The sequence below is a fragment of the Scophthalmus maximus genome, chromosome 5 (assembly GCF_022379125.1).
Source record: "Scophthalmus maximus strain ysfricsl-2021 chromosome 5, ASM2237912v1, whole genome shotgun sequence".
NCBI classification, from domain to species: Eukaryota; Metazoa; Chordata; class Actinopteri; order Pleuronectiformes; family Scophthalmidae; genus Scophthalmus; species Scophthalmus maximus.
This window is the reverse complement of record NC_061519.1, coordinates 10613991-10628875: the sequence shown is the minus strand read 5'-3', so window position 1 is coordinate 10628875 and position 14885 is coordinate 10613991. Positions and strand designations below refer to the sequence as shown.

General features: G+C 43.8%; 1 protein-coding gene across 1 annotated transcript in view; it reads left to right on the top strand.

Moving 5' to 3' along the window:
- The first annotated feature begins 8331 nt into the window (after nt 1-8331).
- Nucleotides 8332-14885, top strand: part of LOC118311660 — a 129000-nt gene continuing 122446 nt past the window's right edge. The window contains exon 1 of the mRNA XM_035635680.2: nt 8332-8473. The gene's annotated coding sequence lies outside the window, so the exon portion shown is untranslated. The remainder of the gene's footprint in view (nt 8474-14885) is intronic.

Here is a 14885-nt window from a genome sequence, read left to right as displayed (position 1 = left end):
ACAGAAAATTGACTATATTGTCCATGACTGTGTTCATATAATCTACAGCAACAAGGAATGGATGTTTGAGTTCATTATAGTTGCATAGGTGAACCCCACTTCCGTGTTTGCTGCCATGTTTGCTCCGTCATGTTGACTACGGTTGCCCGAAATGGACAAAAAGCTTTCGGCATACGGGTTGAATTTTCAGTGCTGCTGGAAGCCAAAGAGGAATCAGCGGTCGCACGTCTTCAGTTTGTCTTTGTCGGTCGACAGTGCAGGCTAACAAGTTTGGTTGCGGTGTGCAACTTCACCACCAGATGCCGCCAAATATTAATTACTGTAGCTTTAAGTAAGAAGAACGTTTTTTTCCATCAGAGCAATGCAACTCAAACAACGACAAAAAAACAGAATAAAAATGTACTTTACATTTTGGTTGGCAAAGCTAAATACAAATTTTATGGATGGAGAAATACTTTGAGATTAGTCAAAGCTTCCTTGTTCACCAGGGAAAACAGCAAGAACAAATTGATGTGCAAATCAAACGGTTTTTAATTCTGCTCCCATGAATATCTTTTTCAAGTAGATAGATTCCGCAGAAGCTGAAGGCATATGGCCAATACATGAAAACTTGGATTCAAGTGTTTCTTAGATGACCCTGAACACACTGACTGTGTCATTAGATATCTGTGACTAGGGTGCTGTTAGAAACAGAGCCAAACTTCACTGGATACTGCAGTTATTAGCAAGCCAGAAAGAAAATCAATATTTTTTATTTTCTGATACATGATCCAAATGAGTGATGACAGGGTTTGAGTTCAACAGCATTTATGTAATCTGAATCTAGTACCTCCACTGCTTATTGCACCCAAATCTCTCGTTTATGTTTAGTTTTGAATTGTGAAGATAAAAAAAGAAAAACTGAAAGATGCAGCTGACATCTTTAATCATCCTTTTTCTGGGCTGAGGAGGCATAAACACTTTTCTTTAGTTGCCGCTGACATTAACAACCTGCAGCTACAACCTGAATATGAGATGAGCGGCATACCAAGAATAAATGTGTCTTAAATTTGTGTCTGACATATTGAAATGGCAGCCGTAGCCCACTCATGGTTGATTTTTCAGGCATTGTCCAAATACTAGAGGGCCTGCTCCGGAACTGTTAATTTGTGGGGTTATGTGATCACCTGATTGTTTCACTGGAGATGACTCTAAGCCCTTGAAAGAGTCGCGACGCCAGACATAGCCAAGTAGGCATCGGCCAAGTTCTGTTTTTGTCTTTTTGGCACTAAACACAACCATTAGGGTTCCAGGTTGATTAAGGCATTCAAGCTGGACAAATCAATATTCTAATACTAACAATTGAAGAAAAAAAACAACAACCTGAAAAAAGTGACTGGAAATGATCCCCTGACTCTGCCATTCTCCTCTGCTCTTCAGAGCATTTTAGCATCTTTTAGCTCATTGTTTTGGTTTTTACAGTCTGCAAGTGAATGTTGAACTTTCGAATGCGAGGGCAATTTTTTCATTAGCCACAGAAAATTAAAAAAAGGTGATGATATGTCTCTATTGTGGTTTTTTTTGCTTTTTAAGCGGCCACACACATGCACAAACAAATGTGGGCTCCGAGGTTATTGTATTTTTGTCATAAAGAGCAATTTACTAAAGTTTGGCATTGGCCTTTTATGTCGTGCCCATGCCGAACCCCGCTAACACTGACAAATGTGGCTCGTAAGAGATTATGTGAGCTCTAACTAATACAAGTTACCATTTCTATACATGAATACACTCTGCTAGCAAATATTATCAGTTTTGTGAATGTTTGGCTTCATGTGGAAAAATGTAACTGCCAGCTGGACCCAGCGATCCCCACTATGTACAAATGTGACCAGCTGGAGCGCTAACACCCTCTATATCAGACACTTTACATGGCTGTTCGATGAATATCTTCCACACATTCTCTGTGTGAAGGACAGAAGGACACATTCGGCGTGGCAGAGCAGCTTTTTCGCCCGACATCTTCTCCCCGTCCTCTTTTCCCTGTCCATATCTTTCCCCTCTTTCCCTGATCGCCAACAGCCATTTTCAAAGGCTTGCGATAATTTGCTAAAAAGAACCTTTGCCAGTTGGATGAGTGACAGAGAAGGAAAAGGGGAGGCGGCGAAGAAAAGCTAAATAACAATGCATATATGGTCATTTGCATTCAGACAATCAGTCATTCACCCTCGCTGGCACAAAAGCCCTTGTCACATTCATACCTGGAGTCTTGCCACCAATGCACAAACAGTCCAGTCCAGTCGCCGGCATCTGCCCATGGTATTATTTTGAGTGCGGGCGGCACTTTAAATGGCAAACGCCACACCAAAGTGAAAGCGAGGGAAAGGGGGAAGGAATGGGGAGAAAAAGCAAAGCAGAGGCAAGGAGACATAAGTGAGCAGGGGAGAAAAAGGGAAAATGACAGTGCCTGAGGGAACAAACATCACCTCGTGTCTGGCTCCCTGACAGCAAGGAGCAGACAGGTGGAGAAAGGAGGAGGACAGAGCAGCGTGTGTGTGTGTGTGTGTGTGTGTGTGTGTGTGTGTGTGTGTGTGTGTGTGTGTGTGTGTGTGTGTGTGTGTGTGTGTGTGTGTGTGTGTGTGTGTGTGTGTGTGTGTGTGTGTGTGTGTGTGTGTGTGTGTGTGTGTGTGTCTGTGTGTGTGTGTGTGTGTGTGTGTGTGTGCACGCGCAGGTGCGGCATGGTTTCCCGCAGAGAGAAGGGCATCTGTCTGTCTCCGCTCGACTCGGACTGTAGTGTGCAGCAGCTGTCCGTGTTTGTCGGAGCGGCCCTGCTATTAAACAGCGTACCTGGCCAGTGTCTCGCCGTGTATCTGGAATACCATTGTGTGTCCGTCCTGCCGTCTGTCATCCTCACTCTGTCTGTCTGTCTGTCCGTCCGTCACCCTGCCCGTCTGTCCTTGTGTCCGTCCGGTCTTTGAAGCAAGAGCTGCAGCGAGGGCACGCGCGCACTATCTACCTGCCCACCAGCCGGTCTATCTGATGCCTCCGTAGCTGTTTTGCCTCCCTGTCAGTCAACATACCATCACTAGCCTCCTGTGTATGCGCCGGTCGGCCCGGATTCACCCGTGGAGCTCATATACTGATTGATGACTGGAAGATATACGGGATCAAAGGCTGTATTGCTGCAGGGAGCAACCTCCCCCAAGCCCCCCCCCCCCATTCCCAGCACATGACAGTGGCCTTCAAAACACACACAAATGCAGTCTGCACAAATACACACATCACATTAACAAAAATAAAGTGTTTGGAGGAAATCAGGGGGTGCAAACTTGATTTATCCACTGCCTTCTCCAGTGGATAAATCAAGTTTGCTCATGTTTTCGAACAAAAATGTCAGGATTTGTTTTATGTTTTTTTAATTAATTAATTAATTAATTAATTAATTTAAAAATCCTGATGGAGTTAAACAGTAGATCAGCATTAAACTGTGGGCTGAACGGAACAGAGTGATTCAGATTTTGACCTCACTCCAGCTTTATCCGATGGCCTTCCTGAGTTCAAAACAACGTACCGAATAATTATCTCAGATACAGTCATTCGAATTAATATCAGTTTTGTCACTAACACAGATTAACTTGCCACCAAAAAAACCCCGATTGATCACACCCCCTCTTCATGAGCGCTCTTACATCTGCTGGAAGGTCTTTTCTTGTAGTGCATCGGTTTGGTCGAAAGTTAGTGAATTGGAGTATTTAACATTTTTTGTGTGTTTTTGACAAACCTCAAAAGAGCTTTTTATGTATGATCAGAGATGGCCTCCGGGGGCTGTAGTGAGAAAAAAAACAACCTTACACATAGAGAATCGTTGTCAACAGTTGGGAATGTAGTATTTCTTTGGTTAAGAGTATTTCCACCCGATGAAGCTACAGCCACGTTTGTCCAGTCTTATCTTTCTAACATAACTCAGCTAGTATAAATCTACCCCCCCCCTCTCTCTCCCACTTTGACCGGATCTCGCCGCATTATTTGTTTTTTTGTTGTTGATATTTTTGACAGGACAACAGAACAGATGTTACAGTGCTTCATTCCATTTGCTGATATGCTAAGACGGAGGGATTAAAAATAGGAATTGGTGTAATACAAAAATATTTTTGTGCTTAAATTAACCTGTCAGCCATTCAACACAATTCCAAAAATGAGACATAGCTGTGGACAACACAGAACGAACATTGCAATAAGAGGAATACAAAACAATAAAAAATAAACATAAATAATACACTTAAACCTTAAAGAGACAGGCCTTGAATGTACCAGTTCCCAAATCAACCAATCTATTATACCAGGTACCAGTAACCACACTCTTCTGAAAATATCTTCTCTCCCCATCACTCTGTATGTGACACATTAAAATTTAGCCATTTTTTGTCATCAACTCAATCCAATATTATTCCACATCCTGTTGTTGTGGCCAGACGAAGCCATAATCTCTTCCGTTCATTCACAACTATGTTGGCGGCTGGAAGACCCAGAACCCATAAAGCTGGGGATCCAATCAACTGCAGTTGAAATATCTTATTCAGGAGAGTAATAACACCCTCCCTTAGCTGCTCATTTTTCTCACAGAAATACAACGTGTGCACAAGAGCACCAACTTCTTTCTCACACTTCCAGCAGGTGTCACGTGGCTCGTTTCAAATTAAAAGCCCTCTGCAGACCAGTGTAATTGCGACTTCTTGGCATCCCGGGCATTACAGAGGTTTTGCAGCATCGGGCAGCCAGTGTATGAAGTATATTGTGGACTTGTTGTAGTTGGGTATTATTATGAGTCTTGTGCCCGTTTAAATCCTTTAAAGCTACAGTGTGTAATATGTAGAAGAACGTATTCACAGAAATATTTTTATTTATCGCCCACGACTATGTGTTCACATACGTATGATCACCTGCAACAAAGAACCAATGTTTTTTCGTCAAATCTTTTTTTCGAGTTAAATATAGTAACATGAGGTGGACTCGACCTCCTCGTAAGTCGCCATGTTTGCTACGTCGTGTTGAATACGGTTGTTGCACAAAATGGTCCAGAATACGTCGCATTCGCTCAGAATTTCCAGCGCTGCCGGAAACCGGAAATGGAATTAGCGGTGCACCGCCATTAAGTGTCCCCTGTCGGTTGCTCCGTTGGTTGCAGATGGCAACTTTACCACCAGATGCCGCCGGAAGGGTTAGGGGCTTTAAGATCTTGTAGGAGCTTCGTTCTATGGTTTCCCTGTTTTTTTTCCATTTTTAAGTTGACAAGATAGCATAATGTTGACCGTTTCACCATCCAAATGTACAGCTGGGGTCGACGGGAATGTCATTAGTTTGGTAGGTTTTTGGTCATTACGTTTCGACTCGATGACACTAGATGAAGAGTCATCGATCCGCCAAGGTAATCAGAACGTATCGTCGAACCATTTCCGATGCAGCTTTCATGGCAATCCATTTCTCCAAAAACCCAAACTGTCAAATTTATGTTGGGATTCAACATTTGGGAACCATGAATCTGTACATATGTGTCCCACTCCCCCTGATAGATAGATAGATACTTTATTTAGCCCAAGCTGGGAAATTCCGGTAGCACGTTTCACACAGCTCACATAAAAAATATATACAATATCTACACAAATAAATGTAAAATATACGAATTGCAAAAAAATATAGCGAATAAGAATAATACATTTAAAGAATTTGAAAGAACATGAAATTTACCATTTACTAATAACAAGTATTTCACTGATCAAGAGAAAACTTTGGCCCGATGGTGGTGCTAGCACGGCTGATGAAAACAGTTCATAGTGAGATCTGAGAGTTATCCAGAGTGTTGTGCTGTCGTACTGTTTCGGGAAGGAGATCTGTTTTAGATTTTAAAGGCAGTGAGGACGACAAACTAAATTCCATTCACGTTCATTATATATGCATACAGGCAGAAATTGCAGGGACAGGTATCTAAAAGAGAATAACACACGGTTTTTGCTGTTGGCCTGACAAAAGCGGACTTGGAAACCTGCGATGTTGGGAGGATACAATAGACTACGAATCCTGTCGTGGCACAAGTTGTCTCCTTTACTCGGTGCCTAAAAGCAGATTTTCTGCTCCTGCGTTCAATCCACCCAGACTGGTGCGCCGCCGCCGCCGAGCCAACCGACTTTTGACTGCCAAACACATGTATGGCAAAGCCGACTCCGCCGGCTGTAGCATAGTGCGCCACATCCAGGCGCCCTGGACTGAGGAGGAGGAGAAGATGCAGCAATCAATGCCCACACTAAAGTACCACACGCAAACACACTTGCAGATATGCGCGTTCGATTTCATAACGAAGACACACGCTCAATAATAAAGAGAGCAAAGACGGGCGAGCATACATTGCCCTCTCACTCTCTCTCTTTCACTCGCTCCCACCCCCTCTCTCCTCCTCACACTCACACACACACACACACACACACACACACACACACACACACACACACACACACACACACACACACACACACACACACACACACACACACACACACACACACACACACACATACATACATACATACACACACACATACACGCTCTCGCCAGTGGATAAATCAGTCCTTTCATGCTCTGTCGTCTGGCTGGCCCTGTTGTGCTGTGTTTCTATAATAAAGAAGGAGCCGTGCCTCTCTTTGACTATTCTAATGGTCACACATTCCTCTTCCCTCTGCCTCCACGTTCTTTAAAGGGGCTTCTGCTGGAGTCAATCTACAAGTGCACTGTAGGCTGCAGATACAGGACTTACCGCATGTGTAATGACCGAGGAGGACGTATCAGCCTAATGAAAAAGTGTGTGCGTGCGTGCGTGCGTGCGTGCGTGCCTGAGTTTGTGCGTGCGTGCGAAGATGATGAGGTATAATTTGTTCTTAAGTGATAAAGACGGAGGTAATGGCTTTTTGAAATGGCACCGTGGCGATGATGAAGATGGTCTGATTAACGTGAATACAATAACGTTATCGCTGGGCCTGCGATCGGATGATGACTTGTTGATAGTGATGATGTTAATGATGGTGATGATGGTGTGCCTGTAAAAAAAAAAAAAAAAAGCTCTGTGATTATTCACAGTTAAAGTGCTGTGAAATATCAAGGAAACAATAAACTTGCGGTTTCTGTCCGTGAAGGAATGTATGTTAAAGGTGTAAAACACACATTTGTACTCGATGTCTAACAAGCAGGCAGAATCCACGCTCTTTGGCGCTATCTTTTATAGGATATTTTTATATTGTACATAGCTTAAATCCATGTGTGCTATAGTCAAGCAAAGAAAATCTTGGTCGACTGCAATCTAGTCTTGGATCGGTTGGTCGCGGGGGAAATGAAATCGTCATGTTATCTCAAGATTAACTAAATTGGCCGCAGTGCACCTGAGTGGACTATACCATGGTGACTTTACTCGTCTATGGATTATGAATTCACATAAAAAGTTAGTCTAATTATTAGACCAAATTCCGATGTGTTGAAACACAAAATGAACTGAGCCTCCTCATAAGTCAGTTCACTGTTGTCACATGTTGTACCATGTGCCAGAACATTCGGTTCCCTTTAGAGCGGTTATGTTTTTTTTCTTCCAGTGATGCTTAATTAATGGTTGATTAAAGATTTACTAATGCTTTGTAGATCAGTTGGCGTTAGCGTGAGCCACCAAAGAGTTTTGTTTTGTCCGAAAGCGACGAGCGGAAAACACACTGTGTTCCAGGTTGGTGTTTTTAATAATTACAACCATCTAATAAGCCTGTGGCATCTTATTACGTGTTTTCTTATCAAATCAATGCTCATAACTGGTCTATAAAGCATAAGTGAATGATTAATCAACCATTAATTAAAGACATTTTGAAACCTTTTTTTAGAAATTGCTACCAAGAGGTCTTTCAAGTATTTATGTGTTTCTTATCTTAGTATAATTCCATAACTATTCTATAAGGGGATTCATCTGTGAACTAATATTTCATAAACCCTGAATAAAAGATGCCTTTTGAGAAAGTGGCACCAGGCTTGTATATAACTCACAGTCCTGTTGGAATATTATGGGACATTTCTAACTGCACAATTCTGTGTAGATTTTTTTTGGGAGGGGATGCCATGATGGTGATTAATATGATGATGATGATGATGCGGATGATGGTGGTGGTTGAGGAGGTGGCGGTGATTATGAGTGATGATGGACATGATTCCAATAATAATCACTTCCGAGGGAGAGCGAGAGAGAGAGAGAGAGAGAGAGAGAGAGAGAGAGGGAGAGAGAGAGGGAGAGGGAGAGAGAGAGAGAGAGAGGGAGAGGGAGAGGGAGAGAGGGAGAGAGAGAGAGAGAGAGGGAGAGAGCGCGCGCCAGAGAGAGACAGACCGTTTGTCCTTCTTCCAGTCAGCTGTGTGACCGGCTGACGGTCGGAGAGGACGAAGAAACTTGAGACGATCGCACCGAGACTCGACATCCAAAAAGGTAAATGACACTGAGAGTCGGACTAAAAAACAACTGTGTCCTTTGGGAGCATTGCATGATTTTCTATCCTTTTCTCTCTTGTCGGGCAGGCTGACTCGACATCAGACCTAGTTTCCCCCCTCGCTTGATATTTGGGAATTGCGTCTCTCTCTCTCTCTCTCTCTCTCTCTCTCTCTGTCTCTCTCTCTGTCTCTCTCTCTCTCTCTGTCTCTCTCTCTCTCTCTCTCTCTCTCTCTCTCTCTCTCTCTTTGGCATCACTGCTTGACATTCACCAAGAATCACGTATTGAATTTGAAGTCGCGGCGCCCTGGCACCTCGAAATACTTCGATATGAATTTGTGCCTTTTTCTTGACTCGTTCCTGTGAGTAGATGCGTGCGGTTTCTTCTCCCGGCGCAAAACGACTCCGCGCGTATTTTGCGAGATCCCGCAGGTTAAATTTTTTTTTTTTTTTGACCGGATCTTCTGTCCTTATAAAAGTCTCCTGAACCTCAACAACCGGCGATAAGACACATGCCAGTGGAGACGGTTTCATAATTAACACAGGGTCTTCACTGGAAGCCCTTGTCGGTCAAAGAGACTGAGGACATGCCCGCTGGCACGCGCTAATGTGTGCATGTATGTGTTTGCGTGGGATTTCAGCGCCATAATAACTGTTGTTATACATTGATTGATTCTCCTATTGATCCGCGTATCGATTCCTCCAGATTTATAGTCCGGTGTTTTATTCCGATTACAAGGTAAAATGAGGGGTGGGGGCTGTCACATTTTGTGCAAACTGGACCGGGCGCAATGATTTTACGCATGCCGATTCCCTAACAGACGGCGCGCGCACTGTCGTCTGTGCACGCGTCAGTTACCGGAGGACGTGTGTGTGTGTGTGTGTGTGTATATGTGTGTGTGTGTGGGGGGGGGGGGGGGGGGGGGGGGGCTGGCAGACTGTCACATAGCGAGCGCAGACACCCCGGGGCAAATGTTCCACCTGCGCGCCGTCCGTGTGCGCAACTTCTCCGCGGTTCAGCTCGTCTCTAATGAGGTTGATCGGCTGCGAGTCGCTTCAGAAAATCCGGCTTAATTGCGTCCATTTATTACGCGACCCCCATAAGTCGGCGATAATAACAAGTCTTTAGCTTCATATCCAGTTTTTAAATTTTCTTTTTACATTTTGTTATGGCTGTATGTGCACACGTGTACTAATGTTTGTGTTTGTGTTGGGACCCTAAGCGTCCACTGCCCTTCGGGGAAATACATTTGCTTAGATTTATGACCCGCTTTCTCGGGTTCCTATCGATTGTGGCATGCCTGCTGTGTACTATATTTCTGTAAGAGCAAGAAAAGTGGGTCTGCCATATCTATAGAAAATTTCCTCCACGTTTCAGGGGAGAGCATGCAAGCTTTTGATACAGTCGTCAGATGCAGCCAGGCCAATCCTCCAGTGGAGAATCTCTGCTCTTATAGACCCCTTGTTTAGCAGATAAACACTAATGCGATACATGAATGCCTCTCGCATGCGCACAGACACACGGATATCATGGGCCTTAAGCGTCTAATAGCTCTGATCAGTGTGGGACATGTTTATGTATGTGTGGAGCCCATGTATAATACATGACTGTTGCACCAGGGTACATGGGTACAATCAGCTCAATGTGTGTGTGTGTGTGTGTGTGTGTGTGTGTGTGTGTGTGTGTGTTGTTTGTGTGTGTGTGTGTGTGTGTGTGTGTTTGTTTTTGTGTATGTGCATTTTTTATGATGTGTGTTTTTCATGCATATGTTTGCCTCTGTGCATCTCTCACAGTGTGTATCAGTGTCTATGATTGCAAGAGCACTCTTAAGTTTTTTCCTCCGGACCAGCCGCGCAAAGAGGACGTGGGAGGCTAGTGATTGGACACACACTCCTCCTCTCTTAATGTGGTTAAGAGGGGGAGAAAGAGCAGAGCAATCTGTGTGTCAGCATTCAGTTGGTAATTGTTTACACCGGATGGCTCTCGCATTTACCCAGATGGCGGCAGAGGAGTGTTGGGGAGATCCAAAGGAGGGGCACAGGAAGGGGCGGTGAGGTCGGAGACATGAAGGAAGAAGAGGACGGGTAGTAAGATGGAGGATGGGGGGAGTAGATGAAAGGTGGACAGGCAGGGGGTGGCAAAGAAGATGACAGATTATAAGAAAAGCCTGTAAAATGAGTGTGGAAAGTGGGAGGAAAACAGAGAGGGAGAGGAAGGGGTGGCGGAAACGTGTCTCACCGTGTCAGTGACTTATGCTGGCGATGACACTGCCTGAAGAATAGAAGCTGAAAAGAGAAACACTGTTGTTGTGACGAGAGATGGACTTGAGTGGACGTCACTGTGCGTCTCGGATAGATGGAAGAATCCCACCATCTATCCCGGGGGTCTCGGATAGATACTGAGAAAGACGAGAGGATGGAGCCACACTGGCAGTCTTCGAAAAAAACAAAGAGGGACATATTAAAAAGAAGAAGATGAAGCTGGGAACAGAATTCTGGTCTTGAATGAAAAATTGTCTTTCCACACAGACTTTTTGCCTCTTCTGCCTGGAGTACCTCGTCATGTTTTGCCAGGAAGCCAGATGTCTCATGATTAGAGTTCCAGACTCTGCTGGCGTTTGTTCTTTAAAGACTCAATCAAACGCCATCGATGATGTGCCCCCATGAAAAAAATCTAAACGCGCTGATCAACCATCTATGGTCGGAAATGATGCCTTTCACATTCAACCCCCCCCCATGGGAAACACACACAAGGATCATGGTAAATGATCAGTGCGTCTTTATTTCCTCTTGATTCCTTCCTAATGAGAACGGCAGAACCCCCGAGATGAGCCCCCATGGGGGCTTCTCTCCTCCGACAGTGTGCGGCGCACGACGGACGTGTACCATTCATTAGCTGACAATTCAGCGAAATGAATCAGACAACATCGCCTCCCAGGGATCCACTCGGAGAACAAGGAAATAAATAGTCAGTGCTCAAGACGTGAACATTCCCTTGGGCCCCCTCGTGCGCAGAGATAATGTAATGGCAGCATTTCCTTTTTCCGATTGTTTCAAAGGGAACAAGACGCTTCCAGGATCTATCATTGCCTCAGACCGGGCTCTTCTTGCTTTCCAGGCACAGGGAAAATGGAATGAGCTGTGTAAAACCTTCGGCAGAGTACTTCCCCCTCTGGTGCCAGCCTTATCGAAAAGGGGGAGTGAAAAGCCCGCGACTCTGCAGTGACTAGTGCGCGGGAACTGAATCTCAGCCATATCATCTCCAATTACCTGCTCAAGACAAGTGACTGATGACAATTTTTCATCCATGTATCTGTGCGGCTCCCTTTAAAACCCAGATAGACGTGAGGGATGATGTGCTCCATCTTCCCTCGTTGCCCTTTGATGGTGATCGTGCATCAAAGGAGGTAAGGACATGATTACTGATGCTAACTTTTTTAGATGGGTAATTCACCATGGGTTTCACAAGCAAGTGTCAGGGTATTAGGGCCATTGTATGAAAAAAAAAAACCCCTCAGCATTTCTGAGGTTAAAGTGGGAAATTTACGAGGAAAAACTCACAAATTTGCGGGGGAAAAACTCTGGATATTCTCTGAGATTAAAATTCCACGAATAAAAGTTCAAAAAGTGTTTTGTTTTTCAATGAACTACATCGCTTCACGATCACCACAGGTGCTGCTGCGTGCCTTGTTCTTGTGGTAATACTCGTAAATTTAACCCAGAATCACCATATAATCGTAAACATCCGCACGTCTGTGGTGATCCAGAAGCGATGTAGTTCCTTGAAAAACAAAACACAATTCACGACTTTTTTCTCTCGTAAATTTCCCACTCTGATCTCAGAGAATATCCAAGTTTTTTCTCTCATAAATTGACCAGGAGGTGGAGACAGTTGAGGACTACACGTAACAGCCTGACTGTGTACAAGAAGGGGATGAGCAGACTCTACTTCCTGAAGAAGCTGAGATCCTTCAATGTGTGCAGCAGGATGTTGGAGATGTTCTCTCAGTCTGTTGTTGCCAGCGTACTGTTCTCCACTGTGGTCTGCTGGGGGAGCAGCATCGGAGCCAGCGACACCAACAGATTGAACAACCTGATCAAGAAAGCTGGCTCCGTAATAGGCTGCAAGATGGACGCGTATGAAGCTGTGGTGGAGAGGAGGACTATGAACAAACCCGGACCATCCTCTCCACCTCACACCGGACAGACAGCGGAGCGCCTTCTCCAACAGGCTGATTCAGCTTCACTGTCACAAGGACCGTTACAGCAAATCTTTCCCGCCACAAGCCATAAGACTCACCTCACCTCTGGCTGACAGATAGACTTTGTTCCACTGTCAATACTTCATGTAAATTCTGTGAATTTATTAATTTCTATATTTTTTCTGGCAATTCGTATATTTTCAATTTATTTTGTAAATATTGTATATATTTTTTAATGTGGGATCTGTGCTGTGTGAAACGCGCTGCTGCTACACCCACCAGAATTTCCCAGCTTGGGATGAATAAAGTATTTATCTATCTATCTATCTATCTATCTATCTATCTATCTATCTATCTATCTATCTATCTATCTATCACTTTAATCTCAGAGTTTTTTCCTCGGAATATTCCCCCTTCCCCTGGTTCCGTCATTTTTTTTTTCTTCTACAATGGCCCTTATACGCCGTTTTAGGATTTAGCTTGAGCATCCTTCACGCCTTTACCCATCGTCCCCCGGTGCAGCGCTGTGTCTCCAGCGTACGGAGGTTCAAGCAGGACACGCTGACCCCAGCCTGAGCAGTGCTATGTCAAGACGGGGAGCCATCCACTCCCTGGTGGCGATGGGAGGAAAGGGAGGGGAGGGGGCCCGGTCATTTGGAGGAAATGGCATGGTCTGGCGGTGCAGTGTTTTTCCTCCGTGGATAACTGTGGGATGGTGCTGCAGAGTCTGTCACGGTCTGATTGTTCTCGGACCAACATCGCTGTTTACCCGTGTGCATGTGGTAACGCAGGCAGGTGGGGGGATGCCCACATACACCCGTTCAAGAGAAGCCTTCACGCCACTTGTCTCCAACTAAAAAAGTCATTCAGATTTTCCTAAATTTTCTCCCTTTCGAAAAGAAGTGAAAGTACGTAGGCGCCTCCTTTATCTGCTGAAGTGGACTGAATTTCAGAGCGGGATGTTGGACTGGTGGCGGCGAGTCCCAGCTCGGTGGTGGATGCCTCTTTGGATAAAGGACGACACCCGGGAAAAAAAGTACAGCAGCTCGCTCCAATGGAGATATTGCTGTACAGAAAAAAGGGAGGCTGTCCTGGACTGTGTGTGAGTGTGTGTGTGTGTGTGTGTGTGTGTATGTGTGTATTGGTTGGATATATCGTTGAAATAGTGGTGTGTGACCTCAAATGAATAATTTTAAGTTAAGTTATTTGCGCTGGAAAGTTGAACTTGAGCCAGGAGTTGAGAGCTGGATAATGATGATAAGCATTTTACTTACACCTCTTAGATGTTTGCACATGTCCAGTGCAAGAAACTTTAGGTTTAGAGGGAAACAGTGTGTCAGTGTGGAATGTGTGGATCAGTGGAATCCAAGGCTCCTTGAAGTTAAATCAAAATTGCAGCAAAGAGTGAACTTAAAACGGGTATTGGGAACTAATACATTTAGGTGTGAAGACTGTTTTCAGTAGTGTAAGTTTTACAATTGCAAACTAAGGTATAGAGCCAGATGGATATGGATCTTTGGGGGCAGATGTCAATATTGATATTAGGGAGTACAAGATTCCAGATACATGCCGATATATATATGTGAATATATATGTGTGTATATATGTATATATATGTATATATATATATATATAAGTATGTATGTATATATGTATATATATGTGTGTATATATATATATATGTATATATATATATATATGTGTGTATATATATATATATATGTATATATGTGTGTATATGTATGTATGATTCTAAGATGTCGTTACAAAACCTTTATGACAAAGAAATGTAATTGAGGCTTGATATTTTAGTTCAACCATAAACTTTATCATAAAAAAACTAATTAAAATGACAAATACAACAAAATAACTAGAACTTGAATTAAGAAAAAAACATCTATTTTACCTAAAAAGGAAACATAAATGAGGTTCATATCAGTTTGCCGATAATATCGGTCGGGCTCTACTCAGGAATTACGTCTCAGTTACTTATCCCAGTAATATTCCTTTATTACTTCATCAGTTAAGAGGGTCAACTCTTTTTGATGTCTCATGGAGAGTTTGCCTGGGGGTTTATATCAACAGTTGTGAAGGTGAATTAAGCTTTAGCCCCATTGCTACATTCTACACTTGTTGACTTCAGGAGATTTGATGTGTGGATGTGGCAGCTGTTGATTGGTTAAAGGCATCTGTGACATAAGTTTGCTTCT